The following is a 12,277-nucleotide window of genomic DNA, read 5'->3' on the forward strand; positions in this document are numbered from 1 at the left end:
TTCACTCTCCTTCCCCACACCGGCACCCCTGGCCTTCTCCCACTAAGTGAACATAACAAGCAAAGAAACTTGACATTGCAACAGACAGGAGCCATGATTCGGGGGCTGTCAGCCTTGATGTCTCAGAGACCCGGGATCGGACGGCCCGTCCGCTGTCCAGCCCGAGATATTCAATAAAGTAAAGCCTCAGGATCAAGAAGCTGCCACGGCCCCATTCCCTCCTCAGCTCGCGCTGGAGCTCTCTAAAGCCTGCCTCACCGCTGTCTCCCTCTCCAGAAAGCCTTTCATGCCGCCTCGCCAGACTGACATTTTGACAAGTTGCCACGAGTGACATCTGATTTGTACAAATTTCAAGACTAATAAATCTACCTGTCAAAGCGGAAACTTTAAAAGGAGCTAAGCCCAGCGGGTATAGTTTAACAGAACTCAAGCTGATGAAACTGTAGGATGGAGAAATTATATCTGTCACAATCCACCCACATTAGTTCTGCAGAAATCCTGGCAACTGAAACAAACGTCTTTCACGGGCATTACCAGAAAAAAAAATTTTTAATTAAAAATACATTCTTTTAATCAAAAAAAGGAGATTGTTAATACCCCGAGAAACAAGTAACAGTTCTATTTGTAAACTAACAAATTTTATGTATTTAGTTTAATTTTGTTGCAGATGTGAGAGGTGGGTTTCCTCCTGCCTCTTAAGCTGTGTGTCCCTGGAATCTGGACTTTCCATTCAAGCTGGGGCCCATCGATCACATGGCTCCCGGCTGCCTGCCTCTGGGGTGGATGGGGGCGGGTGCACGAGCAGCACTGAGGCTGACGCCCCGCCCGGAGCCCTGCATCCTGGCCACCGCGGTCTCCTCCATCCCCGGGCTCTGAATCACTTCTTCCACTGCCCTCCGGCCTTGACCTGGAGCCTGTGGCCTTGCCCTCCTTTCCTGGCTTTGCTGTGGGATTTTGATTTTCTAGAATTTGAATGCTGTGGGGTGGAAGAGGGGGAACTAAGGCCAGAAAAACTTATAAGTCTGGCTAACTTTTTATTTTTATCTTATCTTTCCTTCCTGTCTCTGACAAGTCCACTTTTGCTCTGAATCATCATGTCAGAAATGGGGAAGCCTGAATTCTCCCCTGAGAGGAAGAAACTCCGGGGAGGCAGGAGGCCTGACCAGCATTCCCACACACCTAGGAATTCCAAGGACGGTGATGAGTCTGAAAGAGAAGCCCTTGCCGTGTCCTCTGCCCTTCCCCGTACCTCCCGCACCCCCAAAGCCAGAATGGCTCCCAGCTCCTAGGGGTGGCCTCCACCTGCCCTGGGGGGTGAGCTAGTTTCTGTTTGAAGGCAGCCTCAACAAGCCAGACCCTCTCCATAATCGTTGTTATTACTACTGCCTTTCCTCCTGGGAGTTCAAAATGGGATCTCATTTGCCCTCTCACTCATATAGTTAAGAAGCAAGGAGGCAGGACAGAGAGGACCTTTGTTCTCACGTTCAGCTAGAGGCAGCGGGGCTGAGGTCACCCAGCACTTCGGGGTAGGGCCAGGCTCCAGCTCAAAGACCACGTGGTCTGTCCCCTCTCTCCCCACATGGGCTGCTTCCGTCCTCCAATGCCGGGGCTTCTGCCTCATATTCCCTTGGCTGGAACGATATCTAGAAGCTCACACCTTCTTTCCTATGTCTTGGCCCACGCTGGGAGCTGGCTCTGCGAGAGTGGTGATAATAAGGGTAATAAGGCTACAGCTGGTGTCAGGGAGTCTGTGTCAGGACTAAAGGGGGTGAGGGTGGAGAGCACGTGACAGTCAGGGAGGCTCCCAGAGACCCGGAGCAGCTCTTTCAGATGAGGCAACGCAATGCCAATCTGTTCACCGTGATCTAGTCCTACCCAGTTCAATACTTTTTACTGTTCATTGGATGTTTGTTAAGCAGATTCCACATACGCTGCTCAGCCCCTCTCCATGTGAGCTATGGAGACGTACCAAACATGACCCCTGTCCCAAAGGAGTTCACAGTCCATGTGGGGCAATGTAAACAGGAGGACACCGAACAAAATAGATCCTGATCAAGAACAAGGTGAGTTCAAGCACAAGCCTGGGGAGTGAAGAGGCTGTAAACCAAGCCTGGCCTCTGAGTGGCTGCGGGACCCTGGGAAGAACGTCCCCTCTGTCATGAGATGGTGACCAGATGATCTGAGGGCCCCTGCATTTGCTGTGGGTTTTTGAGAGGAGGCAAGATTATATATGTGAAAGCTCTTTGTAAATGGTAACCACTTATGCAATGGCCGATTGTCATTGTCAACGTGGACGGGGGCGAACAGACCTATCTTTGCTGGAGGTCAGGCTAAGAGCCAGCACCCACACAGCTGATGAGGAGGTAAATGAACAAACGGATGAAAAGACAGGTTGGGTGGGGCTCTGAGGAAGGACGGAATTCAGTCGTGCTCTGCCCGCACTCTGCCAACAGCACCCACCCACAGCCTGACCTGCAGCTCCCAGCCTCTCACCACGCCAAAGCCCCGGGCCTCAGTTAGAAGTGGGGGGTGAGAGCAGCAGCAAGACCAGAGAGAAACTCCAATATTGCTTTTTCCAGGCAGGGTTGTGGCAGAGCCCATACACGACGACAGCTCTTCTTGGACGTGGGTGACCCCGAAACGTAATTAGAAATCTTGGGGTAGGACCCCAGGTCACAGAGCCACTGTCTCCCAGTGTCTCCCACCGTCCCACCTGGGGAAGGGCCAAGGTCACCAGGCTTTCAAGGCACAGAATTCTGAGAGGCGTGCAGGTGAGTCAGGCTTCACAGGTAGGTGTCTGGGGGAAAGAGGGACGGGGGACAACTCTGCTAGAATTTGCTAAGTGTCCCTCCCATGTGTTGATTACACCAAAGACCTAATGCTCCTGGAACATTAGGATTCGTTATCAGCGTGAATCATCCCCCGACCTATTTGATTCATATATTTGCCTTTAATCAAAGAAACCCTTGCAAGATGGTTATTGGGCAACCAAAACATGGAGAGGTTTGCTCTCTTGTGAGCAATCACACAGCCAGCCAGTTGCAGGTTTAGAAACTGCTGGGTTGAGTTTTCCTCTGAGATCGTTGCTCTGTTTCCCTTTTCCCTCAGCAAGATGGTCCCTCCAGGGAAAGGCTCAACCGTGCCAAATGTGACTAATAAAAAAAAATTGTTTGAAGGGTTTTTTCTAGAATAAACATTTCACTTTATATTTTATTGGATTAGCGTTTGCTAACTTCCAGAGTTTCTCGCCTAGCAAATTGGAGACCGTTTCCCTTATGTAATGAGCTTCCCCATGTTTGGACAAGGTGAGTCAAGTCTTAGAAAGGCAGCAGGCACATTGCACGCCATAGAGAGCAGCCCGGAGCAGGCCCGGACGGAGGGCGAGGCCCAGGCTGGGAGCTGCAAGCCCAAGGGCCCTCCTACCCCTGCCAACAGAGGCGGGCGCGGGGCTTTGCCCCTGGACACAGTCAGGCCCTGCTTCGGTAGCCACTGCCTCCTGTCCGGGGTCCATCACCCCCACGGCAAGAGGAACATCAGTCTGAAGAAGGGGGCCGTCTCCTTCTACCACCTGTAGGCAGCATTGTGGGTTTCACAACTAAGGAGAAAAGAAAAAGCAAAAGAAATCTTGAACTGTTTTTCAAATGTTCTGGGTCTTGGCAAACCCCAAAATGCCTTTTGCCAAATGCTTTTTCCCTTAATTTTTAAACCTCGGGTGTATTTCCAGAACAATCCAATCCATCTGCTTCTGATTCATTTACACTTAACTCATTAGGAGGCTGTTGCGTAAGGAGCGGTCTGACGTCCCCAAGAGCCCTGGGTGAGGGATTCTTCTCCCCTCTTTGAATCAGAGGGAGGCGTCTTGCCAGCTGGGTACGGAGCACAAACCCAGAAAAATGGAAAGCCTGGCTTGAACCCCAAGTCCCTGGGCGGAGAATAGGCTCCCTGGTGTCCCACCCATCATCCATCCCGCTCTGCTTTTCCCATCAGATTATCCCCATTATTGCTGTTATTGTCATTCAGGATACAGCAAATGGCCACATATTATTGTGAAAGGGTTTGCACTGTATTCCAATATGTGCAATGCTTCATTCATACACTCTAGACTCATCTGCTCAGACATTAAACAAACACTCCCAACCAATGGTGAACCACCAGTGGGGCCCCGGGTGGGGTATGCGATAGAGGACTTACATCTAAGCACCAATCGCATCCCAGCTTGCCTTCTGTGAAGGCTTTGAGCTCTACCAGGAATCCCGGGAGAGGAGATGTGGGCGGAGAGCAGCTTCCAGGGCAGAAAGCAAAGCTGGAAAAAAATAAGGATGGTCCAGGGCGACACACAAGAGAAAGAAACGGCTGGTTTCCAGGGGTATGAGTGACCGGCCACTCTAAGCCACAGCTCCTGCTGCATCACAAAAATCACCCGACTTTACTAGAAAAGAGGCTTTTCTCTCCTACCTTCTATTCTTCATCATCAGCATTCTCACTACTGCCTTTCTTCAACAAAATTAATTTTTAAATGTCTGGAGTGCCTTGTCTAGGCTCAGCCCTGGCCTGTGCTGGGAGCCACAGGGGATAGAAGAGGAAGGGAAATGGCCTTCCCTGGAGGATTTACAGCCCATCTGGGGAAACTGTCCATTTCTCATGAGTGTGTATTATGAGCTTCTGGCCACATAAGCAAGGCACTGGGAGAGTACAAAAGGTGTCCCCCAGAGAGAGAGATCTCAGGAGCTCGACTGGTCAGGAGCTGGCCTTCAAAGGAGCCAGGTTGGAAGATGAGTGCTTGGCTAGGAGGAGAGGAAGAGGGATACAGTAAGTCCCCTACATACGAACGAGTTCAGCTCCAAGAGTGTGTTCCTAAGTCCAATTTGTTCGTAAGTCCAGCGAAGTTAGCCTAGGCACCCAACTCACACAATCGGCTATATGCCGATGCTTTTACTGTTGCTTTAGGACATCCTGGGCTTAGAATAAAGATACTGCGTACTGTACTCTATACAGTACTGTACAGTAAAGTACACAAAAGCACAACCACTTGTAGAAGATGCATGCACGTGACAATGTACTCCAGACACATGAACTAACTTACGTGATTGAATATGCAAACACATGTTCACATCTTTGAAATTTTGCAACTTAAAATTTCGTATGTAGGGCACTTGCTATATGCCCGGAGGAGGAAACAGGAATGAAGGCTCATTGACAAGAAAAATCCTAGCATGCTTATGAGACAATAAGAGCAACCATATTGAGAAACAGGCAAATAAATGGAAAAGTAGGTGATTCAGCTAAGAAGTCTGGATTGAATAGCAAAAGGCGAGAGTGAGTCACTGGAGGGTTCTGAGCCGGAAAGGAAGCCAGAGAGAGCAGTGGTTTGGGGGAACAATCTGGTATTAAAGTACCAGGTTGACTGGTGTGGAGAAAGGCTGAAGGTAGGAAGCCAGCAGGAATCTGTTGCCGTATGTTGGACATGTCATGACAGTGACCTAGAATAGGGTAATGGCCATGAGAAAAGAAAAGAAAGAACAAATATTATGAAGAGAGAATCAACTGGACTTGATGACTCTGTGGCCGGAGGACCCTAAAGAATGGGGAAGAGTTAAGATAACACAAAAACCCAGGAGTTGATCAAGTGACGAAGAACATTTTCAACTACAGATGACGTTTATGAAGCATTTAGCCTGGGCCAGACGTTGAATACTTTGCGTGAATTATCTCACAGTCCTTACCATCGTTATCCCTGCTTTACTGATGAGCAACCGGGCTTAGAGGGGTTTATTGATTTTCCCAAATTCATGCGGAGAAAGGGTGGGGACGCTAGCATTTAACCACATTAATGTGCTGCCTCGGCTCCTGGTGTCTTCCTAAACCAGCCCCCCATCCTCTTTTCCTGTTCTCCTCACTGACTCTCACACACCCCATGCTCACTCACACACCTTAATCCTCTACTTACCTAAATCCAGATCAGGTCTCAACTCCTTCCAGAAACTTCGGTCACCCCTGGCGCTTTCATGGACCTTCTTTCCTTACCGCCTCCTATTGATGTGTAGGCGGGACCACAGGTCTGATCATCTGATTCTACACCTTTCTCTACTGACTTCGTTCCTATGCTCACATATTTCCTGGCTTTGGAGCCTGGCCCTGGAGCTGAGTCTGAACCCCAGCTTTGCCTCTTCACAAGTTATATAGCCCTGGGCAAGCTACTCAACCTCTAAGTCTATTTCCTTAACTGTCAGTTGGCGATAAAGGGTTATTGTCAGGATTATACAAGAGCGTGCCAGGCACTTAAAAGGCACTCAATGAACAATATCTATCAGTGGTACCACTGTTATTCCCATTCATAGTCCCATGACGGGCATCACCATGTCCAACGCTCCATGAATATTCTTTCACTTGATTCTGGATCATTTCAATGGCTAGATACGACATTTCGGTATTCACTACAGACCTTCCTCGGCTTACGATGGGGTTACATCCCAGTCAACCCATTGTCAGTTGAAAATACCATAAATTGAAAATGTATTTAATCCACCTAGCCTACCAAACATCATGAGTTAGCCTAGCCTATCTTAAACAGAACACTTCCATTAGCCTGGACAAAAGCATCTAACACGAAGCCTATCATAGAATAAAGTGTTGGCTATCTCATGTCATTGATTGACTATCGTACTGAAAGTGAAAAACATTCTGGTCATCTGGGTGCAGAATGGTTGTATGTGTGTTAGCTGTTTACCCCCGAGATGGTGTGGCTGTCATAGCCCAGTATCGCAAGAAAAGATACAGGGTATTGTTAGGCAGGGAAAAGATCAAAATTTGAAGTACGGTTTCTACTAAATATGTATCACTAGGTACCATCATAAAGTCCAAAAATCATAAATCGAACCCTCGTCTGTTGGGGACTGTTGACACTTAGAGTCTTAAAATTATGACATTTATTTCACCACATTTCAAGCCAGTGTACAGGGTGAGGGATCCTGTCACGATGCGCTGCAGACAGGGCAGCTCCAAACCAGGGTCAGGAATTCCAGCAGGAGGTCAGGCAACCACAGCACAGAGTAAGACACGCTCAGCCTCGCCTTGGGAAGACGAGCCACCTTATCCTCCCAACATGGGGCTATGGGACTCGCCCTGCTGACAGCTCGGCTGGTCCCAGCAGGATCAGGGCCCTGCCCAAAACTTTGCCCTCTCACCCCGCAGGCCCCGCGGGCCCCGGCCCAAGTCTGCTGCGTGAGAACAAGTGTGGAAAGAGGCAGGGAAGCAGGTCCAGAGTTGGAGGCTTGGCCGCACTGGACTTCAATGACCCATCTCCTCCTCTGAGTCCTCCCGTGTCCTCCTGCTTTCCCTTCTGTCACTTGGAAGGCCAGTGTCCAGGGCCCCTTGACAGCTCATGGCCTCCCCATCAAGTCTCCCCAGTTTCCTCCTCTTCTCCTCCCACAGCCTCATCAGACTCAGCTCCCACCGGCTGCCCCGAGACTCTGACAATCCCCAGTGAGTATTGATGCCTGATGGCTTATTAAACACTCAGGAGGTAGGGCACAGCCTTACCCCCTGCTCCCCACAAGTGACCAATGGGGAAAAGAGGTGAAGAGATGAATGTTTTTGTTGGCAGGGGCAGAGGGGTTGGTATTTTGGTGGTAGGTATTGAAAGCAAACACCTTACCTCTGATTCTATTTGATTCTCTCTTTTCTTCCTTTCTTCCTTCCTTTCTCTTCTTTCTTTCTTCCTTCCTTTCTTTCCTCCTTTCTTTCTTTCTGCCTTTCTTTCTTCCTTTTCTCTCTTTCTTTCTTCCTTCTTTCTTTCCTTTCTTTCTTTTTTCATTCTTTCATTTATACTTACGTACGTACATACGTACACACCCATAGTCTGACAAAATGCAGCGAGGGACTCCTGCACAGGGCAAACATGGAGAAGGAGATTTATTTTAGGACCAAAGTCTCTAGGAGTGAAGAGCTGGGGCAGGTAGCAGAGGGGCTACAAGGAGCATATTCGGGACACGTGGACCCTTGGGGGCAAGTCCCAGGTTCAGCTTGGCCTGGGCATCCGTTCGTGATCCCCATCCAGCAGTGACCCCAGCAGGTCTGGCTGCCGGGAGGGGGACAGCGCAGGAAGAGGAAAACTCAAGGACCACACTTCCCAAGGCTCTGCAGGGCGAGGCCACCCAAAGGGAAGGGAGAGGGGACCCTGGAGAGGTGGCCTGGGGCCCTGTCTTCTCCCAAGCAGGGGACAGGGTGGGAGACACCTTAGTCCCCCGCCACACCCTGACCCGAGTGTTGGAGCTGCTCTCGGAGGGGAGCTAACTGACTGATGGATCTGCCTCCATCCAAGTGTCACCTGCTGTGGGGACAATAGGGCAGCTTCTTAAGCTCTGCAAATTGCCTCTCAGACCTGGGCCCTGGCAGTCTCCTTTCTTCTTCTTTTTAATGGGGCTTTAAGGCCAAAAATACACTCTCTCTCTCACACGCACGTACACAAAGGGAGGGTGGCAGGAGCAGCTGAACCCCACATTGTGGCTCAGGCTTTAAAAATGCACAGGCGGTGCCTGGGGAAGTGTCACAGCTTGGCGGAGAGCACGGTGGCACTGGCAGGCAGGGGGACGCAGAGAACGGGAACCGAATTTAGGACTGACTGGAAGGTCGACAGGAAAGGAAAGCCAACGCATGGCATCTATGCATAGAAACGGGAAACGCTGCCGAGCATCTTCACGGCAGCCACGGCCGCCTCTGGGCGCGAAGCCCTGGCCCGCCGTCAAAGACCTGCCCGCCGGACACACGCACGCCAGGCGCCTTCCGTCTCCCAACCTTGGCTTCTGCTGATGCCGACATTCGGAGATGCTCCGCTACCCTCTGTCCCCGCCACGGCACCACCAACCACACACACAAGACCTGTCCAGTCTCCCAGGATGGCTTTGGTCTCCATCCACATTCAGACACCTTTCTGTCTGACCATCCTATCACCTAACCATCTCCCACACCCCAGAACTTTCAAGGATTTGACCCAAGTCTGATTAAGCCTTTGTTCTTAAAATGCCCTCCTATTGTTTCCCAGAGGTGCGAGCAGGTCTTGTTTCTCTCACTAGGAACGACGTGACCTCCAAGCACAGGCTCAGTGACATCCGCCTCTCCTGTCTTCTCCCGGCCGCGGTGGCCGTCACGTGATGAGGGACAGCATGGAATCACACAAACGCAAGGGTGGGCTCAATTTTCACGGTCCACCAAGCATTTGCATAACTGGGGACCGTCCAGGCCCAGCAAACACCCATATGCCCCTCTTCCGTTCCTCTCGTGAGCAAATGAACTTTTCCGTGCATTTTTTTCTTTTTTTTCCTGCCCAAAGCTGTTTTGCCAAGGGAGCCCTTCTTTTCCAGTTTGGTTACATTGAAACCTCTTTGCCGGCTGCCTAATCACATCCAGTGGTCCAGTGTTGTCATGTTATATCAAAAGACTGCGAATGCTTTATACTCCAAAAACCACAGCACATGGGGGATTAGACCAGAAGAATTTAACTTACTTAACTGTGAGATAAAGTCTGGTGAGGGCGATTATAGCTGTTTACCCGAGAAGTAAATATCTCTGAGCTCTGACTAGGCTGGAGGAGGGGAGGCTTTGTCTGGTAATTTCATCATCTTGCAGGAAGAAAAAGGAGAGAAGAAAAGGGAGAATGAAAGATGAGAGGTGATAATCTCTGAAGTCGAGATCACTCTTGTGTTACAGCACATGCCAGAAATGAAAGATAACCGCGCTCGCAATCGCGCTGAGAGATGGCCGGCTCAGACACGGGGGCCGCCCGCCTGCTGCTTCGGAGACGGGCAGCGTCAGGGGGCAGACTAAGGGGGACCCAGAGATAACTGCTCCAGGCAGAAGAAAATGGGTGAGGGGGGAGGCTACAGGAAGAGAGATGGGCAACGCAGAAAGGCTGTCCTGTCTCCTCTCTTCCAGAACAAATATATCCTTAGACTCCAATCGTTTCACACCCAGAGCAAGATTCTAAACCATCAATGGAGGGATTCTCAACTGTGGGCAAAACGGCAGGAGGGAAGGAAGAGCATCTCACCCAGAGAGGGGACGGCGGAAGAGAGGAATGTGCAGTTTGCAAAACATGCTTTATGTTCTACTTCAAAATTTTTTAAATAATAATCACTGCTTTTGTAAGGTAAGTTGCAGCAAGTAACGCTGAACAAAATGATGTCATGGGAAAAGCGTGGGCTTCTGACATCAAGATGTGTTTGGTGGTTCCTCCACTTACTCCCTGGATGGCTTAGCAAATGACTTCACCTCTCTGAGCCTCTACGTCCCCATCTGTAAAATAGGGTCTCGCCTGACCTGACTACCTAACACAGCTGTTGTGAGAACAGATGCCACCATGTAACTAAATGCTTGGTATTTGGAAGACACCCAGTTATTGTTTGTTTCTCCACCATCATTTCTGGGTCCTTAAAATTATAGAATATCAAAGAGATATGCGTCCTGGGTCATCTAGTGCTCACCTCATGCAAACTGAGGGTCACTTCATCCCCATCACCATGCCTCATGGAGAACAGTGACGGCCAAGAGCCTGCTGCCCGGCTCTGAGCCAGGTGACTCGGGGGGAGCCCTGACTCTTCCCCTGACTGTGTACATATGGTTCGGGCAACTCACTTCCAGCCTCTGGAAGCCTTCATTTCACCCGGTCAAAACAAAAAAGAATGTTAGGCCATATTAATCCTAGTACTTCTTAAAATTCTTTCAGCAAATGGTTTTGGCACCGGCAGCCTGGACTGGCTCCCAAAGGGAGTAAGGAGCATCAGGGAACTCAGAACAGGGGGTTCTGAAGAACAACAGAGGACGCTGGGGATGTTCAACCAGGAAAAGAGAAGCTGGGGGTGGGGCCACGACAGTCCTCCCAGGCCGCCGGCCCCTTCGCATCCAATCACATTAGTAACAATGACTTAACTTCCACTGGGTCACTCAGGATGTCTGCCCCTCTGTAATTAACCCCCAGTGTTTCTAGAATCCCTAGGGGTGCCTCATGCATGCCCAAGACACACACAGTCAGTTTCCTTGTCACCCACCACGTGGCTCCCCTTGGCCCACTCCAAGCCCTCTGCCAGGACACTGACCCCGCCGTCTCTTGCTGGGCACTGCTGTCCCTGCCACAGCGGAGGTGCTGGAGGCCCCCGAGCCAAGCGCGTGCGGGGTTCCACCACGTGGTGGAGGAGAGAGCCATTCTCCCCCATCGTGGGTTTTACTCTCAAAACCAGTCCCAAAGCTAGTGCCCAGGTGACCACCACGTATTAGTTTAAAGCAACTCTTTCCATCTCTATATGCTCTCCATAAGTAGCTGAAAGAAGTCCTGTGGGAGCTGAGTTGCACCCAGAGTCGGTGTGAGCAGCACGCCAGGCCATGCTCAGAATTCCTCCTGCCCTGCTGCAATAAAGCTTGGTTACCAGGCCACTGTTTGTGCTCAGTTCCTTCTTCCTCCAAAACGAGCTCCTTCCCAGGAGGTTCCACAGTCTCTCTCGCAAATAGACTTTGAACAGATCCACCCCGCAGTTCACCAGGCCTGCTCAGACATGCCTGACCAGCCTGGGCTCAGGCTGCAACTCCCTGCAGGCTCCCCAAGGGCCAGCCTGCCACGTGGGAGAGGCACTGTGCTGGTGCCTCCCGGTCTCAGGAAGACCAGCAGGTGGAAGCTGCAAGGAGACAGAATTGTTTTCCTTGTATGTTGAGCCCAAAATTGAATGCATGTGCCTGTAGGTGGAATGAAATGTCTCAGGTGGCCATGAGTGCCCTGTATCATGAACTGTTTAAGTCAGATGGTTCCCTAAAGGGGATTTCATTTAAAGATTCCCCAAGTGTCAGACATCGCCCTGGAAATCTGTGCCTCTATCATCTTTCATGGCGCAGTGCTTACTGGGAAACACCTCCTGAATGGCCCCAGAAAAAAGGTCCCTGGCTTAGCAACTGGCTTCATTGTCCAGGCAGAATAACCACGCTGGATTCCTCTGCAGAATCTAGTTTTCACGAATCAGACCCTCATGTTTGCAGTTGGAAGTGCGTTGTACAGTAGCCAGGACCTTCCGCAACTTGCAAGGATATTGCCAAGTGATTGAGCCCAAGGAAGAGCCCCTGGGTGTCATCACACTTTGGGGGATCAAGTTTTCCCAGGAGACGAGATAACCCGGGGAGTACATTAGCACCCCACAAATGTACTAGGAGGGGCATGCAGCAGAGGCACATTCATATTTTCAGGTTAAGGTAGTAAAAATGAACTCTGAGTAGGAGTCAGACGACTGGAGAATGAGCC

At 50.4% G+C, this 12,277-nt stretch overlaps 1 long non-coding RNA gene across 1 annotated transcript in view; it reads right to left on the reverse strand.

Moving 5' to 3' along the window:
- Positions 1 to 6,451: 6,451 nt before the first annotated feature.
- LOC113628856 (uncharacterized) overlaps positions 6,452 to 12,277 on the reverse strand; it is an 80,885-nt gene continuing 75,059 nt past the window's right edge. Inside the window, exon 3 of the long non-coding RNA XR_003436278.1 lies at positions 6,452 to 7,882. This is a non-coding gene — a long non-coding RNA (uncharacterized LOC113628856). The remainder of the gene's footprint in view (positions 7,883 to 12,277) is intronic.

This window comes from Aethalodelphis obliquidens, unplaced genomic scaffold, assembly GCF_003676395.1.
Source record: "Aethalodelphis obliquidens isolate GAN/ISIS:26980383/991018 unplaced genomic scaffold, ASM367639v1 scaffold25, whole genome shotgun sequence".
In the NCBI taxonomy this organism is placed as follows: domain Eukaryota; kingdom Metazoa; phylum Chordata; class Mammalia; order Artiodactyla; family Delphinidae; genus Aethalodelphis; species Aethalodelphis obliquidens.